The 11,502-nt window shown below is 36.3% G+C and overlaps 1 pseudogene; it reads right to left on the minus strand.

Annotated features, from left to right (window-relative positions):
• Nucleotides 1-768: 768 nt before the first annotated feature.
• Nucleotides 769-10,239, minus strand: LOC143638598 (ferritin light chain pseudogene; annotated as a pseudogene).
• Between the last annotated feature and the right edge of the window lie 1,263 nt (nucleotides 10,240-11,502).

The raw sequence follows: 11,502 nt of genomic DNA on the forward strand, positions 1-11,502 counted from the left end.
TGAGGCAGGAGGATCACAGGTTCAAGGCCAGCCTTAGCAATTTAGGGACAGCCTGTCTTAAAATAAAAACAATAAAGAAGACTGAGGGTTTAGCTCAATGGTAGAGTGGCCCTGGGTTCAATCCCCAGTACCAAAAGCAAAGCAAAACAAAAAAACACCAAAGGAAAGATAAACAATAAAAGATTTAAAGTAGTTACTTTTGTGTTGTACAATTATGAATGATTATTTTCTTAGATTTATCTGTTTCCTAATACTTCTCTAATGCATATACATTATTTTTTACAAAACATTGAATCAATTTAAGTCTCATGACCCAGTGATAACCACTATTGATATTTGGTGGATTTCTTCCTAGCCATTAAACATTCTTTTAAAAATGATTTTAATCATGTATACTCTATTTCATAGGTATGATTTATTCATTTTCCTACTATTTCACATTTAGATTGTTTATTTACTTATTGTCATTTTAAGCAGTATGATTAATATTTTTATATATATTTGACATATGTATAATATTTAACACAATATTTTTATACATACACATCAATTTTAATTTTATACATATATATCAATTTTTATATTTTTATACATATATAGCAATTTTTCCCCTGAAAAAAGATTTTTTTTTTTCATTTGGGAGAGGCTCCAAGGTAGTTAAAATGTTTCCTAGGGACTGGAGAGAGAGGCTCAGGTCAAAGCCCTGATGCCAGGAAATGCAAAGGACCCCATGAAAGGCCACTGGGCTCCAGGATCTCGTAAGTCATGCTAGAGGGTGAGTCTTTCAAAGAGATATTTGTCCAGACTGGCCTAGAGTCCCAACAGATGGGGGAGGTTAGTCAGATGATGCCCTATCTTCTTGATGAGCTTCAGTTCCTCATTGAGGAAGTAGTTCTCCAGGAAGTCACAGAGATGTGGGTCTGTGCTAGTAGAACCCAAGGTGTGAAGATCCAAAATGGCTTGGTTCAGGTTCTTCTCCAGGGCCAAGGTCGCTTCCATGGCATCAAGGATCTTGCTCCACTCATCTTGAAAAGGTTTCTGCATGTCCTAGAAGAGGTTGCTGTACTGGTTTTATGTATTCAGGGGACCCAGTGTCCTGGTGCTTCTCCTCTGCCAAGTCTCAAAAGAAGTAGCCATGCCTTCCAGAGATACATTGGTCAAGGTCTTGAAATAGTAAGCCCAGAGAGAGGTAGATGTAGGAGGTGTGCAGAAGCAAACCAGATGGTTGATAGCAGCCTCCACCTCAGTGGAATAATTCTGATGAATTTGGGAGGTCAAGGTTGGTAGGCAATAAGGAGCTAACCACAAAAATCAGAGTTGGCTGGTCCTGGAAGAAGGAGATGGGCATGAACATGGTCCGAGAAGTTGCAAATGGAGATAAGATTGGAAGGTGGTTAGAATCTGGAAGAAGAATTCCCATGGTCTGTTTCATTCAAACACTGTTGAAGCAAGAGACAGATCCATGGGACCTCTGGGAGTGATGGTCTCAATTATGATTTTTTTTTAATAGAAATAAAGTTTCTGGGTAAAGGGAGTTTTAAATTTCTCTATAAATGTTGCCAAACTACTTTCCCAAGGGTTAAAAACCCTTCTAGTTTTTTACTATCTCTGTAGAAATCCTCATCTGAATTAGTGCCAACAGTTGTATATTAATTGAAAAAAAATTAGAGGATAACAAATACATACACACACATATTTTTTATTTTAATATGCTTTCTTATTTTAACTTAAAACTCATGAATCCATGTATGCATTTCCCAGCCTGCTATAGGTTTAAGGATAGCTCTTTGAGTATGTTCTCATGCAGTTCCATTTTATTTTTTTTAATGGTGTGTTGATACATGTTGAACAACCAACTCTCGGGGGGGGGGGAATGGGCCTGATTATTGTGTTTCATGGTTCCCATGGTGTCAATTCTGTCACCATGGCTGCTTTTAAGCTACTAATGTTGTACTGAATACAGATTTGAGAAGAAATGTGTAGTGGTACCCTATTATATAATATTTCCACTATACAGATAAAAAAATTTAAATAACCTCAAGAACAGAAAATTATAAAATGTGGCAAAATAGGGCTGGAGTTGTAGCTTAGTGGCAGAGCGCTTGCCTAGCATGTGTGGGGCACTGGGTTTGATTCTCAGCACAGCATATAAATAAATGAATAAAATAAAGGTCTATCAACAACTAAAAATATTTTTAAAAATATGGCAAAATAGGAAGTGATGAGTCTTCAGTATTTAAGAATATTTTTTTACTCTAACTTAAGTTTCTATCATTAATTATTGATAATGGCAGCATTTAGTAACAGGCTCTAAAAATTATTGAAAATTTAATAATTGGCTCTTGTGAACCAATACATTGCTGGTTTTGTTTTTCTCTCAGAATCCACAATATAAGGGCTAGAATATAGCTCAATGGTAGAGCCCTTGGATAGCATGTGTGAAGCCCTGAGTTGGATCCCCAGTATTGAAAAAAAAATCACAGTATAATGCATTCACTATGATTTCCAGTTTTGGTTTCTTTGAAGCACAGCACCAGTTTAAAAGGAATTGTTAATAATTTTGAGTATAGAATCCTTCTGTATGTTTATGAGTCCCACCCCTAACTAATCTTTTGTAGTTGATTCAATTACATTTAATTTGCCAGCCTCACTCTGTCTTGTAACTTGCCTTTACTGAGTAGCGATGTAGTTTTTGTGTAAATGAACCTTTTTACTTTCTCTTTACCACTTAATGTAACATACAAAGTACAGTTAGCATCGATGGACTTGTGATAACTGCACATAGCTCTTGGTGAACAACTCAAGGCATCCATGACATGAAAATCTCCTGGTCATGTGCATTCACTGTGCCATTGGCATGGAGATGAGTTTGGCAAGTATTATATTTTGGGTTCTGTTTCTTTCATCTGAAGGACAATTAGGTCTTCAGTACAATGCAGCATAGTGAGCTGGATAATACAGATTTCTACCCTGTTCCTTATAGTGGGGATTTATTATACTGGTTCATCCCCACTGTTTCCCCATGACCAATAGGAGTAGGAGTGCTAGGTGAAATTATAGGGAAGGTTTGTGGCAGCCAACTAGCCTAAGAAGCAATCACATCCATGACCCTGTGCTCTGGGGTTGTTATCACTTGTTTCTAGCCAGCTGAGCTAATGAGGCTCTTGACATTATGTTTTTTTCTTGACATTTGTTTCTTCTCCTACTTTATATCCCATTGAAGTAGTTATTAAGTCAAATAATGTGAGAGCCAGAATGGTCCTTATAAAGCAACTCCAATGCCCTCATTTAATAGAATTTCTCTCAAACTCTGTTCCAGGTCCTTGCCTCTCTTGTTATATTGATGTGAGCATCTCAGGAACTTGGACTTGTAATGTTAAAAGAATTTCCTGCAGAAGATTGGCATTTTGTGTTATGTATCTGGGTGTCCCTCTCAAATGCATGTCTGGATAATTGAGGTTTGGGGATGCTCAATACTTAAACACTTGGAGAAGAATTGATAATGCTAGTTTTTTTTTCTTATTAGAAAGGTAAACAAGACTCCACGAAGTGAAAATGCCTATAGACATTCGTGAAACTTTAAAATTTCCCCTGAGCCTTAAGGTGTCCAAATGACCAAAGGCAATCTATGAGGAGAGTAACTGCTCCTTTGTTTTAAGTCATTGTTGCTTGAAATGCCATTTCCTTCCTGCTTCTGGCTGGAGGCTTCTTTCTAACTTTCTGTAAAAGAGGTTTTCAAATTCTTAAAACTTCAAATATACTTTTTTTCTTCTGTCTTATCCACTTTCATGATTACTTTTTCCTCCTTCTGCTTCTTCTCCCTGATATTCTTAATTCTATAAGGTCAGAGACCTCTAGTCAAGAGGAGCTTTGTAGGTCCTGGGCATTTGGAAGTATTGACTTTAATGATAAATTTTCACTGTTTCATCTGTCAGTCCTTTTAAAACTCACTTTATTCCTGGGATCAGTATATTAAAGTTCAATAAATTTGAACATCTTATCCTTTGGCTTTTCCATACACAGTTGCTAATTCCAGGCTTACCTTTGTTCATGCCACTCTTTCCACTTGGTAAATGTTTCCCTGTCAGTTTTTTTTTTTTTTAATTTTGACAGTCAGTATTCTTTCAGTGTGAACCTGAAGCAAAGGTAAAGTTTAACTCTGGCTTAAAAGGTTAATCTAACTACTGTCCATTATAAGCCATTGTGGGACATATACAATCAGGGCCCATTCAGTGCTTGTCATGGTAAATGCTCCCTGGTTACAGCTAGGAAGTCTTGCAAAGGGAAATATTCCTCAGGACTAAAAACTGAGAAAGAGGCAGTATTTTGAAATGGCTCAGTTGTACATTTCTTAATAGAAATTATATTATCTTATTCAATCCTTGATGATTGTGAGGATGTCAGAGTCACATATCTATCAAGAAATGGGGCTAGGATTCCAATCTAATTCTTTCAGGTGTCAAATTCATCTTGCTTTCCAATTTACAGTTACTACGGCATGAGTAGAGAATAAATGCTGTTTTGTACTGCTTTGATCTGGTTGTTCAATTTTATTAAAGTTGATTTCTAAGTTTTCTTCATAGTGACTTAGGCATTCATTTGAGAGCTAGGCAATATTGGCATCTGGGAATCTTAGATCTGTTCATCTGCCCCATTCCATTAATCCATATTGAGAAATTTTTAAAAAGTAATCCCTACTATCAAGAAACTGGTCTGATGATTACAACTAGAGGTTATTCATATTACTACATGCTGAACTGTCATGCACTACTAGGTTTTGTTTTCCCGTTGAAAAACATCACAGAACATCAACACTAGAAAAAGTTACTCTGAGACCATGATGGAGTGAGACAAAAACAAGGTCACTATGCAACCAATACAATATCAAATACGTCTCTCTTTTTCAACTAAATGAATGATTATTATTTGTTTACCAATTATAGCTTTAACCTCCTCTTTCCTCCTTGTAGGTAAATTTCATTGAGATACCAATGCAGATACAATTTTCTAGTAGCATATAGTCTAGAGGTAACTGTAGGCAGGTGTGGTGTGGTTGGAAGAGGAGGGTCAATGGGGGCAGGCTCTGGAAGGATTCCTCTTCCCTGTGGCCCCTACCTCTTCCCTTTCTCTACTTCTTGGCTGCCATGATAGAGCAATGCTCCTTTACCATGACCTTTTGCCATAATGTTCTGCCTCACCTCAGGTCCAGAGCAGGGGACTTGGCTGACCATGTACTAAACCTCTAGATCTGTGAGCCAAAGTCAACTTTTCCTCTTCTATGTTATTCTTGTGAAGTATATTGGTTATAGTGACATAATCTGACTAACAAAACCACTATTTCCTTGATGTATGTTGTCCCTCACTACAATAAGTAATAAGCTAACTTGTGTCCTTAGTGGTCTTTGAACAGAATCAGCAACAGGTTCTAATGATAGAATGGGTGTTTTCTGTAGTCTACTACTTGCTTGGAATATCTGGTGAATAGTTACTTTTGATAGAGTTCTCTCTTGCTTATGCCAGTATTTTAGATAGAATCTTGAATTTCTTAATGAACCTTCAGTGCCAGTTTAAACTTCTGGGCATCATTAGCTGTTTCCACAGTTGAGTCTATCTAGGGAGAAGGGGCTTTCAGTAGAATGGTAGGGCTAATGCAAATAACAATGGATGCATTTGCAGAAAATTTGGCTTCTAGTTTCGTCTTGGTTGATAAATAGTTTTATGATTATGGCCACTTTGGGCCTTGGGATGTTAGCTCTAAACTGAGAGAGCTGGGCAGTAAAGGTTTCTGGGTGTCCTTCTGAACCTAATATTTAATGATTCTATTGCTCAAAAGCCACTCTGGGGATGTCCTCCACTCTCTCTCTCTCTCATAGGTAATGCCATATAATTCCAAATAGTTTTGTGATATGTGTTACCCCAAATATTTTACTTTTAAAAGATATTGAAGTACATAAAGGTAAAAGTTTATAATTTTCTTCACAAATATTTGCAAACAGATGGCTAGCATAATTGTTTCTGGTGTAAAAGCAGACATTGTTAAAATATAATAAAAACCAGATAAATCTACAGGAACTCTCTTAGCTCTGTCTCCAGAGAATCAGTGCTAATAAGTCAAATTAGTCATTTTTATTTAGGAGATATAAAAAGGCATATGGTTTCATGCTGTACCAGCTGTCATAAAGTTTTGGAGAAAAGTATTGCTTACAAAGCTACTAAGGGAATGTTTCATAGAAGCATTTTAACCTTTATAGCTTACGAAACCAGTTGGTTTCCTTTCTTCATAAACTATTTTTTGGCCTGAATTCTCTTTAACAACAAAGATTCAGCAGGAAGGAAGACACAGCTAGGAGAAAAATAACTGGATGCCATCTAGAAAGGTACCTGTTAGAGATGGTTTTATATGGAGCTGGAAATTTCATGTGAATCTATGTGTGTAATGATGAAATATATTTAGAGACTTATTTTCAAGTAAAATGAATATAAGGTCTAGAAAGCTGTGCTCCACTGTTAAACCCTCATGCATAGTATGAATTAAAATGGTAACCACAATATATACATACTTTATATGCATACTTTAAAATCCTTATTCATGCAAGGTCCTTTCAATTTTGGGTCTCTCATCATATTTAACTGGGTGAGTGTGTGTGTGTGTGTGTGTGTGTGTGTGTGTGTAAGAAACTGTAGAGTCAAAAGATCTTTTATTTACTGTAATATATTCTTCTGACAGTTTCTCTATTCTTTTGTGTTTTATTAGTTCTACTCTTTGTTATTTCCTTATTTATTCACCTTGTAGATTTTTTCCTTTTAGTTTTTCATTAAAAGAAAGTTGGGCTAATAAAATAAAGAGTTTGAAATAGAAATCTAGAATCAGATGTTTAAGAATTTCTATGCAAGAGTGTCATTGCAATTGTGATTGGCCTCATGCCAGGAAAGAAACATGTAAAAAATAATAAGAGATTAAATTAATAAAGAGTCTTTGGAAACAATCAGAAAAGATAGTGGAATTCTCCAAAACTAATGTAGAAATTGAGTAGTTTCATATGAGTTATGTTTATAGGGATAAATAATATTTGGAAGGTATTAATTATAAAATCTATTGATTTAGGTTGCCTAAATTGCAAAATTGGCATTTGAGTTGTCAAAGTAACTTGAATACATTTGTTCTTTGAAATTATTTTTGATTATGCAACTATAGAAGGCTTTCAACAGTTTTTACCATACATTACATAGTGACTGTATGTCCTCAGTTTCTTTAAAACAAAATTACATTTCACTGTCTAACTTTTTCATTATAAAAAACAAAAGTGTATTTTTATCACATTTTACATAATATATTTCTACAAATCTGTAGGATAATGCATTTGTTAAATGGTTGACTTTTGCCATTTTCTCAATGGATTAGAGTAGTTGCTTCTAACATTTTCAAGGATGAAGATTTCTTGTATTTATCAAAATACTTCTGGGAACTACTCCCCTTCTATTCTTGTCACCAAGAAAAAAGCTGTTCTCTGTTTTAATGTCATATAGCCTCTATTAATGCATTATTATGGATATACCTTTCACAAATAACTATAAAAACTTCTGCATAGATTAAAAAAGGCAGTGTAGGTTATTTAGTTAGCAGATCAGTTGATAGATAGATTAGCAAACTCTTTTAAAGAGTTGATTAGCTCCTCAAGCATTTATAATACTTAGAAAGGAACTCCTCTATTAGAACTTGATGATAATGGATTGTAACTTCATTGTTTTTGCTGACTTAATTTCCAAAGTAGCTCACCAGACTCCCTTCTCCAGATCTGACCCTGAAATGTTAGTAGTATGATATATCATTTTTGGCCACCCTACATCATGTTTCTCCTTTGAAATTTGTTATGGGAGATGGAGATGGGAGGGCTGGCCCAAATGGCCACTGATGAGTAGGAAATGGTGAATCTTGGATATTGTGTGTTTTTAACTGTAGCAGGGAATTTTCTGCCCATGAGAAAATAAATCGTAAAAATCAAGGTTGTAGAGACAATAAAAGAGGATAAGTTGGAATTAAAACATTTAGAGAAGCATACACAAATATAGGCTAAGCATCACTAATCTGAAAATCCAAAATACTCTAAAGTCTGAAACTTTTTGATGTTAGAAATATTGGGGTGCCTCAAGGAATCAAACCTGTGCTTTGGAAGTAGCTGGGCAAAGCAATCTTTACTTCAGCAGAAGTGGGTGTTACCGACAAAGTCTGGCCTGCAGGCACACTTGGGTGGGCAGTCCACTTATTTTTACCCTAACTCAGCACTGCCCCTTGCTCTGAAAGGAAGAGCTAGGGGTTACAGTCTAAGTGATTGTCTAATTTTAAAATTTTGGTGGGTAAAGGGAAAGGCTATAGTTAAAATGGTTACAATTGGATCTCAAAATGGCTGAATTGGATCTTACTTCCCAATTAAGGCTAAATACTATATTCTGAAAATTGACCACGGAACTTTCTATTTCTCATATTGAGTACTGACCAGCGGTCACAAGTGGAAAATTCCATGCCATGAAACTTTGTTTCATGCACAAAATGATTAAGGAATTAAGGAATAAAATTACCTTCATGCTGTATATATCAAGTATATATGAAACATAAATTAATTTTGTGTTTAATCTTGGGTTTAACCCACGATATATCATTATGCATATACAAATATTCAAGAAACAACAACAAGAAAAGAAATCTGAAGCACTTCTGGTCCCAAGCATCTCAGATAAGGGATTCTCAGCATGTACCAAATCCATAGGTAGAATCAGTGTCAGGATTGTTGAGCCAACTATCTAGGAGTTGAGTTTGGAAAATTACTGGGTAACAACAGGAACAAGTATGATACTACTTTCTTTATTCTACTTTTGAAATTGATCCAGTTTTGGCTATTTGTTTATAATAAATGGTAAAGAGATAATTGGCTTACCATGTAATGTTTTCCATTTGGTCTCCCAAAATATACTTCTTAGCTCTATTTAGAGACTGGAAGGTTAGATCATTCCCTTTTTAAAATATATAAATAAAAGCCATAACATTGGTTTGGTTGTATCATAGGAAGCTGGATAATGGGTGTTTGGACTATTATATCCATTTCCTGATGCATCCATAATTCTCAAACCTAAATTCTTAATTTAGTTTTTCTAACACAAATTAAATAGTTTACCTTTTCTTAAACCCTTTCCTGTGGGTTTTCCTTCCCATGGAGAACAATCTGTTTTCTGTCTACAGGCTGTTCAAACAACTGTATCTAGCTGTCCTGTGGATATACAAAGCTGGGCATAGGGGGAATTCTATGTAAATGAGTGATCATTTTTCTCCTGGTGTAGAAGCTGAGGAAGGCTCAGATGAGCTCTGTAGGGCTGGAAGAGGAGTCAGAAGCATCTCTCTACTATTAGCTGTGATATTTTGTGCCAAAGGATGAATACCAAACCATCCAAATGCCAAAGGGTAAACCCAGAGAAAGGAGTGTAAATGGCATTTTTAAAGCAAGAAGGCCTATGTTATTACTTTATGTATATATGTGACTGCATGACCAATGATTCTACAACATGTGCACTCAGAAAAATGAGAAATTATGCCCCATGTATGTATGATATATCAAAGTGCATAAATGCATTCTGTTATGTATAACTAATTAAATAAAAAAGAAGGCATATGTTAAGTGAAGCTAAATAGAATACTGCATTATAGTAGTATTTCTATGGTAAGGGAAATATGACTCTCCTAAGATGGGGAAAGGTAATGTCCTCTTTCTAAAATTTATTTGATTATCTATTAGTCTGTTTCTCATTGTTATATAAAATACCCGAAACTAGTAATTTTATAAAGAAAAGAGGGTTATTTGGTTCTGAAGTTTCAAAGACCTACATATAGTGATAGCTTTCTTGATGGCAGAATCCCTAGTTGGTGCAGGGCATCACATGGCAATGTTACAGAGCTGGGTCCTTCTGGAAAACTGAGGCAATGTGACTACCACCCCCCTCTTCAAACCCTGATTCTTGTGATCAAGTCAGAAAGGTTTAAGACATGTTGCTCAGAATAACAGAAATGAGTTTATTGAAGGGATAGGAAAAGGGAAAGGGGGCACTCTCAAGGGAGAGATTGGATCCTCTCAGAGAGGAGAGGGACAACATACCTTTCCTGCACTCCAGTTTTATTGGTGATCCCAGAGAAGTTTCCAGGGAGTCCCGCCCAGGTCCACCTTTGACTTTTAACTGACAGCCAGATGACATCAGACTTTCAAGTCCCCACTGCCATGACAACTCTAGGTCAATTTGGCCCTAATGGGATTTCTCTTCATAAATTCTGACAGACTTTATGGTTAGGAGGAATTATCTTTATCTCCTAGAGTTTCAGGATCTTGACAGAAAAGTCTCCATCTTCAGGGTAACTACTTGGGTTCCTCTTATCAACATTATTTTGGGCCTGCATTTCTCTTGCAGTGAACAGGTAGTTTACCGAGGAATGTGACATATCCTGTCCACTTAGGCCAAGGAAAGCTGCAGGTAAATTATTTCTTGCAAAAGAAAGCATGTGGGGGTCAGTGCAGTAGGCTCTTTTTTTTTTTTTTTTTTGTTTTTTTGGTAATGGTGATTAAACTCAGGGGCACTCAACCACTGAGCCACATCCCCAGCCCTATTTTGTATTTTATTTAGAGACAAGGTCTCACTGAGTTATTTAGTACCTTGCTTTTGTGGAGGTTGGATTTGAACTCGCAATCCTCCTGCCTCAGCCTCCCAAGTCACTGGAATTATAGGCATGCCCCAAAACACCCAGTTAGTGGGGTTATTTTATACAATTATTCTCTTAACTTCATGTTCCCACCATCCTCATCTGTCTGTTCCCTAACATTAACAGACATTCTGTGTCTCTGGTCTCTCTCCTCTTACAAAGCCACCAGTTTTCAATTTTGAAGTTTCCAAATGTAACAGTGGTCCACTTTACCTTGTTAATACAGCCCTCACTGCTCTGAGCTTATTTTAAGAGGAATAATTTTTGTCTCTCTTTTCCCTCTTTCCCTCCCTTATAGGATTAGGGAGACAGGGTTACCTTTTCTAGTTATCTGTCCTTTGAACACACAGGAAAGACAGAGCCCCAGATCTAGGGATGATTATCTCCCAAATTAACAGGTGAATCACAGTACCCTTACAGGGAACATCTGGAAGGGAGTCTTTGAATAGCTTCTTTAAATGTCTCCTATTCTCAGGGATGGGCAGAATTAGCCTCTAGCATAGGAGTCCCTTGTGCTTCTCCTTTGCTAGCAAAGCAATAAACCTTCTTTTTTCTTAAAACCATATCCTCCTTAATAAGTTGGCATCAGGGACAAGGACCTTGCTTTCAGGAACATAATCTGATGATTTTATCTAATCCTAATCACTTTTCAGCCCCACCTCTGAACACTATTAGTCAGATTAAGTTTTCATCCTCTTGATAACTCCCAAAATGTATTAAATTTTAGCACATAAATCCTTGGTGGACACATTCAAATCATGTCC

This window comes from Callospermophilus lateralis, chromosome X, assembly GCF_048772815.1.
Source record: "Callospermophilus lateralis isolate mCalLat2 chromosome X, mCalLat2.hap1, whole genome shotgun sequence".
NCBI lineage: Eukaryota > Metazoa > Chordata > Mammalia > Rodentia > Sciuridae > Callospermophilus > Callospermophilus lateralis.